Source organism: Oenanthe melanoleuca, chromosome 5 (genome assembly GCF_029582105.1).
Source record: "Oenanthe melanoleuca isolate GR-GAL-2019-014 chromosome 5, OMel1.0, whole genome shotgun sequence".
In the NCBI taxonomy this organism is placed as follows: domain Eukaryota; kingdom Metazoa; phylum Chordata; class Aves; order Passeriformes; family Muscicapidae; genus Oenanthe; species Oenanthe melanoleuca.
In genome coordinates, this window is record NC_079339.1 from 39,067,203 (window position 1) to 39,086,404 (window position 19,202).

A 19,202-nucleotide genomic window follows, 5' to 3' on the forward strand; every position below is an offset into this window, starting at 1 on the left:
TTCCATTCCTTTTTTGATCTTCCAGTCTGGTTTGTTCCCTGTAGCCTGGAGATGCTGAAGGGCAGAAGCCACTTACAGTCTAGACTATTGTGGGCATTGGCCAATGATATAATCCTCTGCACTCTGAGCAGTAAACACAGAAATTCCTCCTGACTGCTCAGATACTGCCTTCAGCTTCCCAGTTAGTTAACTCAGCTTTTTATTTTAAGAACACCTATCTGGAAGAAATGGATCTTATCTTTCAACAACATTGCCTGAATTTCTAACCTATTGAGTACTTTTTTTAACTCATAGTTTATTAAATAACTGACTCCTCCAAAATACCAGGTTACATTTGATCTAGATGTTTCTGTTCTATTATACTGTAAATGAGCAATAGAGATGTCCTTTGCAGTCAGGAAAATGTCATGTGTGCCTGTAATTTCTATTACAAGATAGAAATAGTAATCGTTATTAGAGCTCATGATATATGAAGCAAAAGAAAATGTACTGCCATTGTTTTTCTCAAGAAGTCTTGAATTTGGTCCTCAGGTCCTTATTTATCACTTGGAAATATTTGCATGCCTGCTGGGATTTCATCAGAACAATTGCAAATCCCCCAAGTTTTCTGAATTCTCTCAGAGGAGGCTCTTCTGTCTTAGGCGTAAGCTGTTCTGTGCCTCATGTTTGTCCTCTAAACAGGAAAGAGAAATGAGAAGTGTTCAGTGCAAGTGTCCCAGGCAACTGTCAGAAAGCTGCATTTGTGTGGTGGGGTGCAGCAGGGCAGAGGGGGGGCTCACCACACAGGCTGTTCTCACCTGATACTTGTTGTTTGGGTCAAATGTGCTGCTCAATCTGAATGCACCTCTGCATTCTGCTGCACCGTCTGAATTACCACCAATGAAGTATGCACGGAAAGAGAAAGTGAGCTTGTGCCAGCTCTCTCTGCATACACATGTGCACACCTTATCACAAATCCTGCCAGCTCCTGGAAATCTGAGTGCTTTTGTACCTCTGAACTTAAATGTGTGCTTCCCACTCTATGGGCAGCTGCTGCCAAATGCCCAGCTCATGTTTTGTTTTATGAATCCCTTGCTTCTATGAGGCTTTATTATTATTATTCTTTGAGCTAAAATGGATCCATGACCTTGTGGGACAAGGACATTGGCCTGGCTGGCAGTGTACATGCTTTCTTGTGCTTGCACTCTCCCTCCCCTCCACGATTACTCTTCAGAAAATAAAGCATTCCAGCAAAATATGACTGCCCCTCTCTCAATGGGAGGTCACCAAGGCTTGGGCTAGCACAAGAAAAAGAAAGCCCAGGGAAAGAGCTGCTGTTTTTTGATTTACGTGCTAGCTGGGCAAAAGGAGAGACTGCTGAGCGAAAGGAAGGTACTATGGGAGCTGCTAATTGAGTAATCGCAGCTCAGAGCTGCAGAGAAGGTGGCAGGAGCAGGCAAGAGAGACCTTCTCTCCTGGCTAGCAGGAGCCCTTGATTTCTTTTCTTGCCATGTGTTTGAGAGCAACAGGACAGGTCTATGCACCTGGTCTGTGACATTGCATGGCACAATTGCTGTGCCTCTGCCATAGTCAGGTCCACCCCTGAATTTGCCTCTCTTCCTCCTGTTTCCTTTCAAGCCTTTCTCATACCTGGAGAGCTTTATGCACTAGTTGTATATTTGAATAAACAAACACTTTTCTTGGCTCTGTGTCCAGCCCTTGGTGGAAAGAGTTGGGAAGTTGAACAGCTTGCCTTCTCCCTGTGCTGGGCATGGGATGCTCATCATGAGCATGCCCTTATGCACACTCCACCATCCTTTCTGTTCACATCTGGACACTGGGGCTTTGAGGCTGAATTCAGCAGGGGCCAAAATCATTCGTCCTTCCTGCAGCTGAGTGCAAGATGCTGAAGTTGCCAGGGTGGCACAAGGGGGATATGTTGCCTCTTGGTGTGGCTGGGCTCAGACAGGGATCTGCTGTTCCTTGCTTCTTCCTCTGTCCACGCTGAGTTGGCAGCCACTGAAATCCCTTCCTGAATGTGAACTTCAGGCACATGTTCCACATTGTCACCAAGATGAACATCATTTCCCAGCACTAACCCACTCCCCACATGTTGAATCATATGCCTGATCCCAGGACATGCTGGAGCTTATGTAGCTGCAACTGGAGAGGCAGGGTGTGGGCAAGACCTGATCCCATGCCACTTGCCTTTGCCAGTTTTTCTGACCTCTGCAAGTCTGGCATAATCATTGCCCTGAATCTGAATAGCACTTCTCCACCTCCTCCATGGATGAGCAGATATTATTGTGATAAGCCTGTGTTTTCCTCCTACTCAGGAGGAAGGCTATTACTGCACTAGTCAGAGCAATCAAGACATTTGTTTCTGGCTGTGAGGGAAGCTCAGAGAGAGAGGACAGGCAGAGTACCTCCAGCATCACTAGAGGTCTCTCTTTATCTGTATGTGCTTCTCTGCAGGCCAATGGGAGAAAAATACACTTGCTCAGAATAATTTCTTTATCTGGTTCTTGGCATGTCACAGCCCTGTAGTGCATGCAAGCTCAGGAAGTCTTAGGACTGAGTTTTCCTTTGCTCAGTTTCTCTGGAGAGTGTCTCTGGCTGGGATCAGCCTTATGCTGATCAGCTCTCCCAAGCCCTCATCTTCTCCCAGCACCCTTCTCAGCACTCAGGGCTCTTCAGCTGGGTGGCATCAATAGCCCTTTACCCTTGGTCAGCCCACTCAGGCTCAAGAAGTGGTTTGCCAGAGCCATGATCTGAGCTTTCTAGGATCTAGTGAAAAGCTAGTCCTCTCCTGACTCCTCATCCTCTGGACAGGCGATCAGCAGTGTCTCAGCTTGACCTTCTCTCCCCATGCCTCTGCAACTCCTGTGTGCTTGATGGGTGCTGCAAAGTCCTCCAGCATCCCAGCAAAAAGCACCAGCAGCAAAATATTAATGTTGTTTGGAGTTGGCAGCAGTGGAAGGAGGGAAATTGTGTGACTGGTGCTAAGATTTTTGGATCATTGGTTATCCTCTTTCCCATGTCTCACTTCATTGTAAACCAACATGGTGAACCACATCCTCAAACAAAATTTTGCTTTGCAAGCTACAGCACAAGGCCTTCTCAAGAAGCTAGAGTATCCACTTTGATGAGAAACATTTGGCTGAACACTGTGGCTTGTTTTCCATGAACTGTTTGGTAGCAGGCAATGAGCCACAGTGCAGCGACTTCAGACACAAACGCTTCACTTTGATGTGAGGGCCTGGGCCCAGCACTGTGATGAATGAAGCTTCAACTGCTTTCTCAACATAGGATGAAAGTTTGCTTCTGTACTGTGTTTCCTTTTCCATATGGAGAGGTATGCAGCAGCCATCACTATGGTGCAGACAATGCCTCAGCATCAGGACCCCTGCAGCAGTTCTGCAGGGTGATTTTGTCAAGGGCAGGAGTTACTCAGCCTGTAACCAGACTCCTAGCAGGCAGTAGCTAGCTGGCCTTGCAGACACTGGACATTCCAAAAGCAGCCTTGGAGTGTGCAAGTAGACTTCATGTGGCTTCCACCTCAACCCTCCTGCATGTTAATCTTGTGTGTCCCCTAAATAAAATCACTAGTAGTGGGGGTGAAGGATGTACTGCAACTTTTCCTAGCTCTGCCCATCTCTTGTGCTCAGCTTGTTGTGCAATGTTCTCCTTTGTTTTCTTCCTTCTTTTTTTCTTTTAATTTTTAAGGTGAGACATGGATGAAATGTTTCTGCTTAAGTAAGACATACATACATGAGGTAGACTGTAAAGCCAGGCTGTTCCTGAGTTCTCTCAGTGCTCCCAGTATTCTCTGAGCTGCTTACTGCTAGTTCAGCCCTCTTCACTGACACAGGCTTGCAGCTCTGAAAGCCCAGACTAGCAGCCTTGCTGCCACCCCCCAAGATGACCTGTAGCCCCTGGTGGCAGTGATTCAGCAAGACAAGCCATGTGGATCTGGAAGTCTAGGCCTGGTAGGGGAAGTGAACTTTAGAGAATCCCTACCACGGCCTAGAAAGGTGAAAGTAGTGTAGACACAGGTGGTGCAGTCTGTTTGCATGTAGCTAGAGATACTGATTCTGGGATACTACTGGCTTTTTGGAAGTCCTTTAGATTAGATCTTTGTCTTGTTTTTCATTCATCAGCTGCTCGCCCTGATATATCCTTGCTAACCTGCCACTGAGCAGAAAGATGGACAATTCATGAAATGGCATATGAGTGACTTAGGAAACATGAAGAAACAGTTATCTGCAGCTTTCTTATGATGCATTTGACTTCTGAGCCCAGCAAAACAGTGGTTGAAATAGACTGGTTTGTTCATTGATTCATATTTTCACTATCTGCTCCTTTGCTCTTGTGCTGTGCTAAATGCCAGCAAAACCAGTGAGATTGTAATATCCCATGCCAGGAATTTTTTCTAAGAAGAGCTAACAAATGCCTGTTATCTCTCATAGATTATAAAGGTAGACATACCTGAGTCCTGTTCCTCATGGTGAGGTCCTGCCATCTGCTTCTCCTAGCTGTACATGAATTGATTATTTTTATTCTACCCCTTTGGCAAATATGCTAAATTGCCCACCACTACCTTTGCATCCTGCTGTTGGCTCTTCTTGAGGAGCACTGCAAGGTGAGATGGAGTTAGGTGTTCTGAATGCTGGAATCCTAGAAGTGTGTGAGGCCTGATGGTGACAGCAATGTGGAAACCTGTCTTAATGCACTGAAGAGGGAGAGAAATGATACAATAGCTGTGCACTGCTCCTCTCTGCTAATTCCTGAAAGGGTGAGGTGCAGGGGACCAAATTTGGTACTGCTGGGTCTGCAGCCCAGAGAACTGCTCTGAGTTGGCAGCAGAGTGGATGGTGGAATGTGCTACTGTCATTTGTCTTTCTGATAGATTTTTCCCTTGGATAATCTCTGTCTGAAAGAGCTCAAAAGGAGGAAAATGGTTCCTAGGGCAACTTTTCTTCTGCATACATGTAGCCTCACTCAGGTCAACCCAGAATCATTTACAGAATCAGCCAGCTTAGTAAACGCTAAGAACATAAACTAGATCTGCAGGGGAGGAGGGTGCTTTGCTTTCCCAGGTAAGAATTCTTGCACTGTGTAATAGCTAGGTCAAACATACCTCCAAAAGAACCTCTGGCAAAAATCATGTCAGATGGTGTCCTTCACCTGTGGATTTCAAACTTGGTGTTTGGCTACAATATGCAGGGTGAAAGAGAGTCAGTGCTTGAGATACAAAGATCATATGAATTTGTTGCTTGGGAAATGGACAATTTCCCAAAGAGGGAGAAACCAGTGCATCAACTGAGAGCCAAGACCCAGGAAGGGTGGGCACAAGGGATATGCCACATCTGTTCTTTTTAATGTGGTGCACTCGTACGTAAAACCAGAACGTATTTCTCCTGTGACTTCTCATCCACCAGGGAACTGGAAAACTTGAGCAGATATATTGTGAGCTGGGGAAAGAGAGGATTGTCACTCACAGAGCAGGCACTTGCCTTTCTTTACCTGCTTTCAGTGCAGTGTGGTTTATGCACAGCTGTCTAAATATGCCTGTTATGTATGAGAGAAGCAGAAAGAGTGACACCAGCTTCTGCTGCTGGATTCAGTGGGGTTTAGGAAGCCTAAAATTCTAGCTGTAGATATATTTAACCCTACTCTGCTGTGTCCTTGCATCTCAGAGATGACTGTACAAGTTTGCAGGCACACAGGCAATTATCTGCCTGCATTTTTCTGTGTGCTCATGTGTTGGTAGCATCTCCATGCACCCCAGTCTCTGCCTGGGGGTACAGTACAGTGCTGTAACCAGGAATGTCCTGGAGCCAAAGCTGCTGTGGTAATTACAGCAGATAAACTGCTCTGCTTGAGGGTTGCTGTCCACACCAGACTGTAAGGCAGGCAGCCTGGCTTTAGCACTGAAGTCTATTCATTTTAATAAGAGGGACACCCTGTGTTATTAAGAAGAGTGTTTATTACTGTCGCAGCACGCTGACAGCAGCTTCCATCATCGTTAAAAGGCAGATGTGGGGGAGGAGGGTAGGGAGCGATGTGCTCCTGTCTCAGAGGGTAGGACCCAGCTGGTGAGGAGGCTGAGGGCTTCAGGGCTTTCCCCTCTGCCCAAAAGAAAGTTGCCATTGGAGAAGAAGCCTTCAGGGAGGATGGGAGGAAAGTGTGGGGTCCTGTTCAGTCTAATCCTTAGGTTCCAGCTTAAAGTCTGTTCTGTGTGAGAGAGTGTTCCCTGCCTCATGCTGTGCAGGGACTGGGAGGCTGCAGGTAGTGGTAGGGAAACTGAGGAGGGCAGCAGCACAGGTACTTGATGGGAGAGGAGGGCATAGGATATGTGTAGGATGCTGATGTGGCTGCTTAGTCCAGGAGAAAAATTTCAGCACCTTTCTTCATTCTCTTATTTAGTGGTGGCACTAGTACTGAGCTGTATGGTTTGTACAGCCCTGTCTAGGGCCCCTCACCTGTGACAAGTGAGAGGACATCTTAGTGTACAAAAGCGGGCTCTGACTCAGGGAATGGCACAAGCAGACCTTCACCCATCGTTGTCTGGACACACCCCTCATTTTAGCAATTTTCTTATGAATGAGATATTTTCATAATGCTGGAGTTTGTAGGTCTCAGGGAAGAGTAGGACGAGCCGGTCAAGAGGTGAACAGCCAGCATTAGTAGGTGGCTTTGTTGATGTTTTCACTATGCAGATGAGACATGAAGTTTTAGAGGAGCCACTGCCAGTGCAGGACAGGAGACATGGCACCAGTGCAAAAGGTCTGCACACTACATTCCCACTCTGCCTGCAATGCTGTCACATTTCTGAACACCCAAGGTAGTTCTCAGATACAGATGTTTATGGAGCCAAATCCCTCCTGGTTGCTGGAATTCATCTTTCTTATATTCAGTCAGAAACAACTGCACCCAAAACTGGAAAGGGACTTCATTACTCCGTTCCATGATGAACAAAGGAAAGTCATCAAAGTTTTTGGGTTTCAGCTGAAGAGCTATAATTTCAGATACTACTTTCAGTTTTCAAACAAAAGAAGGAAAATGTACTTAAAATTTCCCTGTCTCCTTCCCACATGTTACACTCTCCCTAATTTCTTCTCCAGTATATTCAGTATATTCTTCTCCAGTTTATTCCAGTCCTTCTCTCTGGGCTTCCTTCACATTTCTACTCCTTCTGCATTCAAATTACTGACTTCTCTGAAAATTAACTACTAGAGGGATTACAGCACTACTGGGGACATAAGCTCTCCCTTGCCACTTTCCCTCCTGAGGAGTACCTGGATGAGAGGAACAAGATGACCTGAGTAGTTATAGGATGAAGTTGATGATCCAGATGGATCTTCCTGGTGCCCTTTGTCTGCTGCAGCACCTGTCATAGCAGGTGTCAGTGGAAAAACACACTTCCTCCAGCGCTCCATATAAAAGTTAAAGGCCTCTGCGGTCCCAAGAGGAGCAATTCTGTCCCAGCAGAGGTGTGATGGAGGACCAGTCCTTGGTGGAAACTCCAGATGTCCTGTAACTTCCTAATGGAAGCAGCTGATTGATGTACCAGTGATTTCATCCTACCAAGTAACAGGTGAGTGCGAGGGAGTAGATGGAAAAGAGATATATGGCAGGGCAGTCTGCAGGTGAGCAGAGGGCTGGTGGGAAGCTTGGAGGAATGTGCCAGTTAGGGAGAAGCCTACAACCTGAGCCAATGGTGTGTGCTCTGATGTGCAGCTCCTGCTGCAACTGTGGTCAGTAGAGATGAGGTAGGGTCCTTTATCTGTGTGACTTAGAGCCTTGCTGACTGCAGAAGCTTTTGCTGATCAGATGCCTCTAGTGGGTGGGGACAGCTCTGGCTGCTCCCCTGGCTCTCGCCCACCTTGCTGAGGCTCTCCAGCCATGTGTGACATTAATGCTCCTCTAGGTCTCGGCAGGTTTTGCAAGGTTGATTGGGACCAGCGCGTGTCACTCTCGGCCACTTCCTCATCACCATAACTCTGGGCTGAATAACAAGAGGCCGAGAATCTGCTAACGCAGGCCCCGGCAGAATGCCCCATCACTCTCTTTTATTCCTACTGGAGATTTATGCTGCCTATCTCCCTTCCCTTTGTCCACCAGCCGGGCCCTATAAGTCATGTCCCTGGGCTGACAGGTCACGTGTCCAGTGCTGCTGGCCTGTCACAGTGACTGATGCCAGGGGGTGATTAAAAGAGAGGAGGGGTGAGAGGTCAGCAGCAGGCGGCATGATGCGAGCGGGGGGATGTAATTATCACTCCTGTGACATACTGCTGGGGGCTTTCATGGATCGTCACCCGGGCTGGAGGTGGGGAGGGTGGTGCTGGAGAAGGGAGGGGGAGTGGATGGACACAAGGCTAGAGTGGGCAGTAGGGTTATGGGAGGCAGAGGCTTTCTGGAAGGTAAATATCTCTGTCCTGGAAAAGAGGAGTTTAGATAGAACTGGAGAAAAACTATCATAAAGCCATATAAATGAGAGAAATAATTTAGATTCTGACAATGGGAAGATTAAGAATGCTGGCTGGCAGATACAGGCTGGAGAGTCTAAGATGATGTTGAGAACTGTCTTAGCAGTGAGCATAGTTCTGAGTATGGTTAGACTCCAGCACTGCTGAGCTTTGGGGAAAGAAGTGAGAAGAGAGTTCGCTGTTTCTGTCTCTAGTCTGGCTTGGGTAATTCCAGGGTATGAAAATTTTGCATGGATTCTGTTTGTGTCTTCAAAGGTTCCAATGCTTAAACTTGAATTTCTTGTTTGGTCTCGTAACTGGGAACTACGTCACCAAGGTGTTTCCTAAGATATGACTTAGATACTCTCAGCCTCCAAGAGTGTACATGAGATTACTTTTGGTTCCCATGGTTTCAATGACTCAAAGTGTCTTGGTGAGCCATAGAATACCATGGGTATCTCACTATAAACCTGAAGTTTAGCATTAGGCTCTTGGACTGTGCCTGGGAAGGTGGTGAAGAACATATGGTGCTGTCATGCCTTCAGAATTGTGAGACACAGGAATGCCCCCATAGGATGTGGTTCATCTAGACCCATAGCCATCTTCTAACAGGAGCTGTGAGTCACAGCAAGATTCATGAGACAGACACATGTGCCCCATGACTAAGGTGTCCCCCTAAACTTTTGTAGTTGGATGATGGTGACATGGACAGCTGTACCTGGTGCCATTTTGAACCTTTGATTACTGTTTTCAACAGTACAGGGAATAACATCTCTTCATACTCAGGGGTGAATATGTACATCAGTACAGCTCTAGTTGTCTCTTGGAGGCAGAGATGGAACTTCTTTAAGAAGCTCCATTGGCCAGAAATAACTTATGTTTAGAGGAAAAATATCACTGAGTAAGCTAAAGTAAATATTATTCATGCAGTCTGAATTAAAAGATAAGTGTATTCTAAACACTGTCTTTCTGGACAGAATTACTGTCACACCTCATTGAAGCTCAGAACTTAATTTATCATTAAATTACCTAAACTTAGAAATAAACTCAACAATATTTGCAGTAGGTAATCTTCAGGCTCCAAATTGCCAGGCATCTTTGTCTTTCATGCAGAGAAATTAACATTTCCTTTAGACACATTCCCTCAGATTCTCAGCAGTATCATGGTACATGTACAGTGTCTCTTCTCTCTACTTTGCTTCATCGAAGCCATGCTGGGAGGCATAGACAGGACTTAGTCAATGCCTCATATTATCATCACCACTCATGTGCTACTGTGGCTCCACTGTAGGTTTTCAGGTTGGTGTTTATTTCTGGAAGGGACTATGGTAATAGGTAGTCTCTGTCACATTAGCAGAATGTTGTCAATGTATTTACAGGTAAAGAGAAAATATAGAAGAAAGGAATGCTAAAAATTCATTGAATTCAGCCATTATATTCTTACATGATTCCTTCCAAATTCTTTGCTACCTTGGTCTTTAAGAAAAATTACACATTTTCTAAACAAATTATTTCTAGACTGTACTACATATGTAACTAAAAAGATCTTTGAGCCTTCTGAATCTCCCTTCATGCAGTTTAAGCTACAATTTTTTCCTACCTTTCAAAGACCCTGCCTCTTCAAAGCAGATTTGAAAATTGCCACCATGTTTCCTCCAGTCTTCTTTTTCTCTAGACTAAACAAACCTGGTTACAGCCTTTTCCCTGTAGGCCAGGTTTTCTAAATCTCCAACCATTATTTTTAACTTCCCTGCAGTCTTTTGGAATGTCTGCTTTCCTATTTGACATTCAGTAAAGAGTGGGGAACAAGGAAGGGCCAAGAAATACTGGAAATCAGCTCAGCAGATATTGAAAATGTGAAGGGTGGGAACTGGGAAATGAAAAGGATGAACCTAATGGTGTCCACTGAGTCATCTCCTACTTGGTGATGCTGGAATAGATGCCTTTTTTTAGTGTGGCTTAAAGAAATCTTGCCACTTAAAGTGGTAAGGACTGAAACTGAATGGGCTTGGGAAATATGAGACCAAAAGGGAAAGAGTAGAAAGTTACTTGAATTAAAAAAACCTGCGTGAATAAATCTTTTGCAGATTTGAACTCTAATAAAAAGTGTGATTCCTTGTGTTCCTTTTCTAAAAGAATTCTAGGCAGTGACATAGGAAATGTTTGATAAACTGAAAATTTTAAATCAAGGAGGAGTTGCAGATGCGAAATCTGAGTATTTGTGTTGGAAACCTGGCTTGTAGGGCTGATCTAGGTCATTACAGCATGTGGACTAGAAAGACTTCTTCCACACCAAGCAAATCAGTTGTAATCTTGCACGGTAAGTGCAAAATCCCTTTTTTCTTTAGTCTTCAAACCCAGATTCAAATACATTTGGTGAATTTCAAATAGCGAATACACTTAAGAGAATTCAACTGCAACAAACAAACAGTCAGTGAAGAAATGGGCTAAATTTGGCAAATAGAGTGTTTGCTGGATATTGCTCACATAGGTTTACAGGAGACTGGAAAGGACAGCCAAAACAGCTGTTCCTGGTCTTTGCACAAAAGTTGTTTCCTTGAAGAAGGCATTTAGAGTCTCTTATTCTAGAGGAGAAAAGACGAGTGAAAGGGAAAATTTACTGATGATGAGCTCTGGCAATAGTGATGGGAGGCAAAAGGATATGGTAGTTAACAGAGGGACTGGATGATGATAGGCAGGGAGAATGAGAGCAACAGATAGGAGTGGGAGACACCAGAGGGGTGGGAAGCATGGGGGGAGGTGAGGAAGTGAGCCAGGAGAAGACAGCGTGACTGTGTCTGATCTACACTGACGAGTACCAATGTTAACTGTCACCTCTCATCTCCAAGCTAAATCACGCCTGGAATTGGAGGCAGCAAGGAGCTGATAGAGTCAGCCTTAGAGAGCCGGCGAGTCAATCAGAGCGGAGACGCGTGGAGAGACACCAGCTTTATAGGGCTCGGTGCCTTCATTCATCGCAGGATTTACACCTGTCAGCTCCCGCGGGGGGAGCGCGCCGGGACTCACTTTGGCACCGCTTAAAATGGGACAACAGACACATTACTGCAATCACCCTCTGCTTTCCTGTCCTCTGGAGGGTGTGTTTTATATTACAGGGAGCTCAGCTGCCTTTGTGAGTTGAATTTGAAGCTGAACACACCTCTTGCTATGCAGGAAGGGACTGCCTGCATTTCAGCACCTGGAGCTATTCCCCATGCAAACTTGCAACACCCCAGACCAAAGAGGGAAGGAGGGCTTTGCAGGGCAGGGGGAGGTGATGGGGTAACTGTTCACTCACTAAAATACTTCAGGAGTTATGTAGGCTGTGCAAACCTCATTACCTGAGTCTGACATAATATCTATTAGAAGAGGTCAACAGAGGCCAGAACAAGAGATCAGCCTTCCTGTCTTCTTCCCAGCTCTTCTCAAATACCTGCAGTGCTCCATAAAGATTCTCCTCTCCTTTCAAAAGAGTGCCCAGATCAGAACTCTTCCCTGCTGGCTAAATCCTGGGTACCAAAGCTTGTGATACAGGCTTTGAGCTGCCTGATCTCTTAATCCAGCTGTGTGTATTCATTTGAAACTGAAAGCAGCTCCTTTTTGTCGTCTGCTTCTCAGCATTAACTTCTCTTTGATGTAATTCTTGCTTCTGATGCTCTCTCCCTTCATGGGGAAGATTAGTGTGAAATTGGCCTGCTTCTCCAGAGACTGCAGTGTTAAGCCTTCAACACTTGGTCCTTATTGGAAATCCTTAACCCACATCGAGGAGAGGGGGAGGGAAGGAAAGGGTAAGAGTTCCAGATTTGACTCTGTCAGAGCTCTGATTCCTCCTTTCCCTTGAATGTTTTGGGAATGGGCAGCATGGATGTTGCAGCACTTAGGGATGTTCTCTGCATGATCCATGTATTTTAAAGCAGGGACTAAGATGCCATCCTAGCTGCTAGGCATATATCCTCTCAGGTTGAGACGTGAGGATTGCAATGCAGGGGTAATCAGAGAGAACTGTGACCCAGGTTGGTCAGAGTGACATGTTTTGGGAATTAAGCCACAAGATTGTCGCTAATCTGCTTTGAGGGAGTACACTTGGAGATGGATTTCCTATGTCCATGTGGTGGGGATGGAGTGCAAGAGAATGAATTTCTCTCTTCTTGGACAGATGTGGCCACAGGACTGCCTTAAACTTCATGTGGAGCTTTTTCCTCATGAGAAGACTGATGGGCTTAGTGTGGAAAGACTTCAGTGAGCTCCAGTACTGCATTTCCTGAGTATCTATGCCTTAGACAAGTTGCTTGTGAGCTTTTCCCTTTCCCACAGTGACAGGACAACATTCCTTACCCTCCCTTTCACCCTGCTTCTTGCTCCTGCCTCCCCCCATATGTCTGCTTTCTGCTTGTCTTCCATCATCCCACCATTACATGAACTTCTACTTTACTTCACCAACCACTTCCATCAGCCCTTGGACCTGTGCCTACTCCTTCCTCCTCCATCAGTCTCTTCTGCACCCACTGTTCCTCCCCACACTCTCAGGTTCTGACTTTTGCTGCATTCCAGCTCCACTATCCCCTCCTGCTTGGTCCTGCTCCATTGCCCTCCCCACATAGTGCCATTATCTAAGGAAGGGCCTTGAGCACCCCCCTTGGTTTAGCCTTGTGCTTCCTCTTGCTTGGTCGACCCCCTCCCCTACCCAGGTCTGCAAATCACTCCTTCCCATGTCAGCCAGCAAATTGGTTTATCCTCCCCCCATCCCAGCTTTCATTACCTTGCCGAAATGAAGCGATATCTCCTCGGCGGAGGCTTCCCGTCGCTGCAGCCAGTACCCAAATCATGAGAGCTGGCATAATAAATGAAGACAAAGTGCCGGCGGCCCGGGCCATCTCTCCCACTGCGCCACTAGCCGCTGCCAGCTTCATTATTCGCTTAAGTTGCCGGAGAAAATTACTTAACCCTGACCCGTGTATTAGGGCCCTGTATTAATGCTGCGACAGGCGTCTCTTACAGCAAAGAACAATTTATTAGAGCCGAAACAGGCTGCTTTTCTCTGTCATTTTTCCAATCTGAGCTTTGAACACACATCATTAAACTTGTCTGACTCTCTCCCCTTCTCCATCATTCCTTTTTTATTTTTTTAAACAGAAAGTGCTGTAGAGAATAGAGATTGTTCTGAACTCACTGAGTGCCTCAGACTTTGCCCCCTCCTTTCTCCCATTATGCTCTTTCCTCTATCTCTCTCTGTCTAATTCACCCTTACTGTTCTACTGTCGTAGTCACACATCTTCTTCTTCAAACTCTTCTTCCTGAAGTTCTCTCACATTCTGTGCTTGCTTACCTGTCCCTCTTTGTATGGGTGTCATACCTTCTTTCACTCCATAACCTTGGCTGATCTCACCTTTTTCTCTGGGCCAAACTGGAAGAAATATGCTGGGAAATGCACATTCCCAATGTCAGAACAGGGTCTGTCCCACTTTGCCCTGCTCTGGGATTTCCTGGAACAGCAGAGATCATCAGTGCATGGAGTTGCCTTATGAACACATTTTCAGTACTACCACCCTTACCCCTTCTCTCCAGGGGCTCACCCAACTATTGTTGTGGCCTCTACAGCAACCAGCAGTCCCCAAGCAGTGCGAGCACCAGGAAGGGTTTCAGAGGATGGGCTGGAGTGGGGGGTGGTGGGGGGGGTGCATCCTTCTTGCTTGCTAAAATATAACCAAACGCTTTGGTGGCATTCAGTTATGCTCTCTTCTTTAAAGCTGACTCTAGTCATTGAATTGACAGAGCACAGCCTTCAATTGGGATAGATTTAGCTCGAGGCTAACCATGCAATCTCTCCCCTTCTCTGTTTTCTGATGGGCTACAGAGGGAGAGATGGGAAGCAGCTGTACAAGCTTTTCCTCAGACCTCATTGCTGAAGCCTTGCAAAGCTGGTGACAGAATACTAAGGAAGAAAACATATAGTAGCAGAGGGTTTTTTTAAATACTCAATCATGTTTTGTTTGAGAGGCAAAGCCTAGACTTACTCACTTGAAGAGAACCTGCGCAATGTGAGTGCAGAATGATAGCTCAGACTGGGTATCCAAAGCTGGAGGCTACCAATTTATAGCAGTCTCAATGGAGTCTTGGCTGTTTAAGGCTTGGTGAGAGGGCATTTGGGTTCAACTGCCAGGACTGAGTGCTTAGCCCCTGGGTCAGATTGCCTGTTGTGCTGTTGTAGTTTGTCTCTAGAACCCCTCTGGCCAGAGGTCAGATTAGCTGAGGGGCTGGCATGAAGCCTATATTGGCCTTATTATCAATTTTATCAGTCCAGAGCTGATGCTTCAACATCACTGAAGACAACAAGAGTAACCCAGAATTTCAACATGCAAGCTTTTTATAATAAACATTTTTCTTCCTTTCCATTTTACTGGCGATTTGCAAGAGAAAACAGCAAGAAATATGCACTTTGTTAAAAAAAGCTAAATGTATGGGCTTTCATAAATCATTCTGGCTTCAAAGATTTCTAACTCTGGTTCTGGACCTACTCTTAACAGTCTGTTAATGATTTGCTCATTGCCAACAATTTCCTCATGGGAGTAAGTGCATGAAGAGAACCTGCTAAGGATGGAATGGATCTTGTTGATTACTATACCCTCCAGTTTGCTTTCTAAGGGACCATGTATTCCTCGACCTGTCCTCTATTTGTCAGCAATGAAACTTGATGCTAAATGGGAGGCCTTGCCTTATGTGGAGGGTCTGCTTCTCTCTGCTTCTGTCTGGATTGCCCTGAGGAGCTGGAGATTACTAGAACTCAACATATGGTCACACACAGATGGGATTAAGCTAAGAAGGGGTAGATCTGCCTGGTTTGGGAGTTGGGAGAGATTAATTGTGCCACTGTGTGCAGAACTTTATACACTGTGACAGTGAGCACTTCTGTCTGCCTTCATGGTCTCCTGTGTGATCTAGTGAGAAGTATTTCTGGTTTTACATCAATTTATTCTGAATCTTAAGCTGGATTGGTTTTCCTGCAGCCTATAGAATGGGACAATCCACCCCTCATCTTGAATCTAGAGGAATGGCTTTTGTTAGAGGAAGAGGAAAGTTCAGACCCCATCGTTTTTTTCAATCTGCAGCTGCTCAGTCAACACTCTGACTTCTCTGTTCCAGCTTTTCTCTCCTGTATGGACCTTGCCAAAGATCCTTTGTCATCTCAAAACCAGATTTTTGACAGTCTCAAGTACATTATTGGCAATAGACTAAAAATAAAAAAAATGATAATAACTAAAGCATTAACTAATATTAACTGTGGGAGTAATGGGTTATATTACATTATTAATTTAGCAGAAACATTATTATCTTCCTGTCCACTCAAAATTTGTCTGGGATACCAAAGTTTTATATTGAAAAAGGAATGAAAATCAAAGTGACGGTTTTTTTTTCATAGAATCATTCACATTCAAGGTGGAAGTTCAACTCTTTATCCTAGTCTCATCCCTTAGTGTTTATGTGGGCTGGATGAATTTTCAAGGCTGCTTACCTTCACAAAGAGGGAGAAAGTTATTTCTAGCAATGTCAGGAATCAAGGGGATTCTGTAGCTATTTGTCAGGGGAGTGATTGTGAGCTGAAGGACAGGAAATTCATGAAGACATAAACATGGTACATGAGATGGCTTGGGGGCTGGTGGGCTGTGTCATAGCAGTGATACCTCTAGAATAGAAGAAATATCTCAGGAGGCACACACAGAAAGAGTCATCCAAAAGCTGGATCACAGTACAGTTTGGGGTAGTTTTCCTTCCTTTGTACATAATTTCTGTGAGAGATTCAGTCAGAGGTCCTAGTTTTTAGCCACCTGTTGAGGGATCAGCTAATGCGAGACACTCTGAATAGCCATGCATGACCTCCTCATGAAGCTGGGTGGGGAGGCCAACACTTGTCGCATCTTCTTCTTTGGCCAAGACATTTAAGATGAGCTGTCAGATAGCCCTTCAGGAGCTGAAGAGCTCCAGTGGGCTTTTGTTTAGAGTGTGCAGGCTCTGCCACCATGTAAAGCATCTCTTCAGCCACTAAAGCTGCTGGTCTCTGGTACTTCTTCATTGCTTTTTCCTCTGATGTGAGTATAGGGTGACTGGTGGTGACTTGGAGAAGAGGAGTGGAGGAGATGGCAGTGAGGGTGAAAGGGGATGGTTGGTTGGTGCAGCTGCCCTTCTGCTGGGAGTCCCTCCCGAATTCCCTGCCACTCTCCTGCTTAGCCTGATAGCTCCTCCAAGTTCTCTAATCACCTTCTTGCTGTAATGAGCCTCTCATCTCACTGATGGAAATCAGGGTATTTGGTTATGAAAGGGACACTGTTAATAACACGATCTCTCTCTTCCCCACTCCATCCCCCACTCCCCCATCAACCCCCCTTCCAGTTCTCCACACAATTCTCTCAATTAACGATAGGCAGAAATTAATTTTTCCCCTGGACTGAAACAATTGCTTGGCGGAGGATTGCCAGCTCGGTTCCAGATAGGGACCTTTCCCAGCAGAGCCCAGAGAAAGGAGGAGAGACCGAGGCGATAAGCAGGGCCCTATCAGCAGCCACAGGACGCAGTAATACAAATGTTATCCTTAGAAATGTATTTAAAGAGGATATGTTTATAATTCGAAGGGGATTGTCAGGACTGCTCCCCTCCCCCTCCCCACAGATTCATGTTGCTGCGTTCTTCCTTACCATGAAGTACTCTCAATCCTCCGAAAGGCTTGGCAATGTCAGCACCCCAGGCTTCCCCAGCCATCCCAGTCTGAGGTAGAAGAAGGGGTTGCCTGGGTGCAGTGCTGGGAAAGGCTGTGGAAGGCCAGAGCACCCAGCAGGCAAAAGACAGGAAAGACAGCAAGTAGGAACTTCTCCAGAGGCAGGGGCTTGCAGCAGTTCTATTTGGGTTTTGAGCAGCAAGAGGCAAGAAGTTGACAAATACAAATAGGCTGTGCTGAAAGAAAGCAGTGGTAGGGGAATGAACAAATACATGGAGTTAAGGGAGGCCAGCCCTAGCTGCAGGCTGGTCTGGAGGGCAGGGATGTAGTAGCTGTTGTGTGTGACTGAGAAAACGCTGTCCTATGGTTGCTTTCTAAAACTACACATTGATGGGTCCCATATGTAAAATATCTCCATGTTTTAAAAAAAGCCATCTGGCTCAGCCCAACCAACAAGTGTGCTCCTGGATGAAACACCCAGCCCAGTTCACACACCCATGGAACAGGGCACCTTCACCTTCCCTCAAATAAGGAATGACAATGCACTCAATAAGGCCTTCTGGCAACCCCTGCCTGCTCACTTCATGCAGACTTGTGACATGCCCCACAGCTCTTATATAAGACCTGCAGTTCTTCTTTGTACCAGTTGATCTCACTGAAACAAACAGGCAGATAATCACAAGATGCAAGGACAACAGGAGAGGAACGAACAAGAGAGGCTGTAGAGGACTTTCAGGAAGCAAAATCTGCAATCATTATAACTGCAAAAGACATAATTCCAGCCTCCTCGAGGCTTTACCTGTCCTTGCAGGTGATCCCCACACCTGGATGTGCTGGGTTGCTTTGAGGCCTATAGATTTTGAAACACCGCTTGTTCTTGCTCCAGGCAAGCTAACCCTCAGTTCCTGCCCAGCCACATTAACATCCACAATGCTCCAGCCCTCACCAGCATCCCTGGTACCACTGCCTGCTCTTTGCTGCCATGGCAAATGTACTTATTTTCTGAACATCCTCAGGGGATTTAGTCAGGCCCCTGCGGCTGGCTGGTAGACTGCTAAGTGCCCCTCTAGGTGTCTCTGAGGCCGCTGTTTTTACACCAGCAGTGGCAGGTAGGCAGGCACTCCAGTAAGAATCCAGATCATTCCAGTCCTACAGAAGTCCTTGATCAACTGTCTAATAAAGCAAAATTATAAAATAAAACATGCTAGATAAGAGATGAGTAGCTTCATGACCAGACTTTCTGTTGCAAGATTAAGGGGAATCCTGCAATTTATTTAGTGGTTCTTTAGTTACTGCCTTGCTTGCCCTCTGTTTCTCTTTTTATTTAGTTCTTGTTTTCAAGTTACAGCATTTACATCCTTCTTGCTGTCCTTCCTATGGAGGAATCCAAGTAAAGCTAATTTCATTTTATTAATTTATTTCCGGAGGAGCTCTGCATCTGTGACACCTTGTCTCTCGCCTGTCACAGTAATAATCACGTTTGTTTTATGTTGCCTCACACCTATATTTAGTGTGCTCTTCACAGTAATCAGGAGTTTGACTTGGCCATATCAGCAGGAGTGGCACCTTGTCACAAGTCCCAGCACTGTATCCTGCACATGGTAATTGCTCAGCCAACTGCTAGCAGTGATGGAGTCCCCATGAATCCTCACTGAGGTAGGATCTGCATCGCTATTCATGCTCAGCACACAATACTGGAAGGATACAAACCAGGTCCCACAAACCTTCTGGCTCCCCTTACCTCAGCTCACTCTGTCTCCACCATGCAGACTTTGTCCATCCTCTGCCACATGTGTGAAGACAGGCACCAGTCCCAGAAGGTCCAAAGCACCTACTGGGGTAGAAAGGGTGGAGGAAAATTTGGTAGACCCGACTGGCCTTCCAGTGCAGGGGAACAGTGTTAGACCAGAGAAGATCTGATTCGGTGAGTCTGAAGAAAAGATATATGTTTTAAAACACAAAATCAATTTGTTGCTGTACAGTGTGAAAACCTTTTTCTTTTGCCAGGCACAAGTGAAGTCTTTTGCCCTCATGTAGAGGTGCTG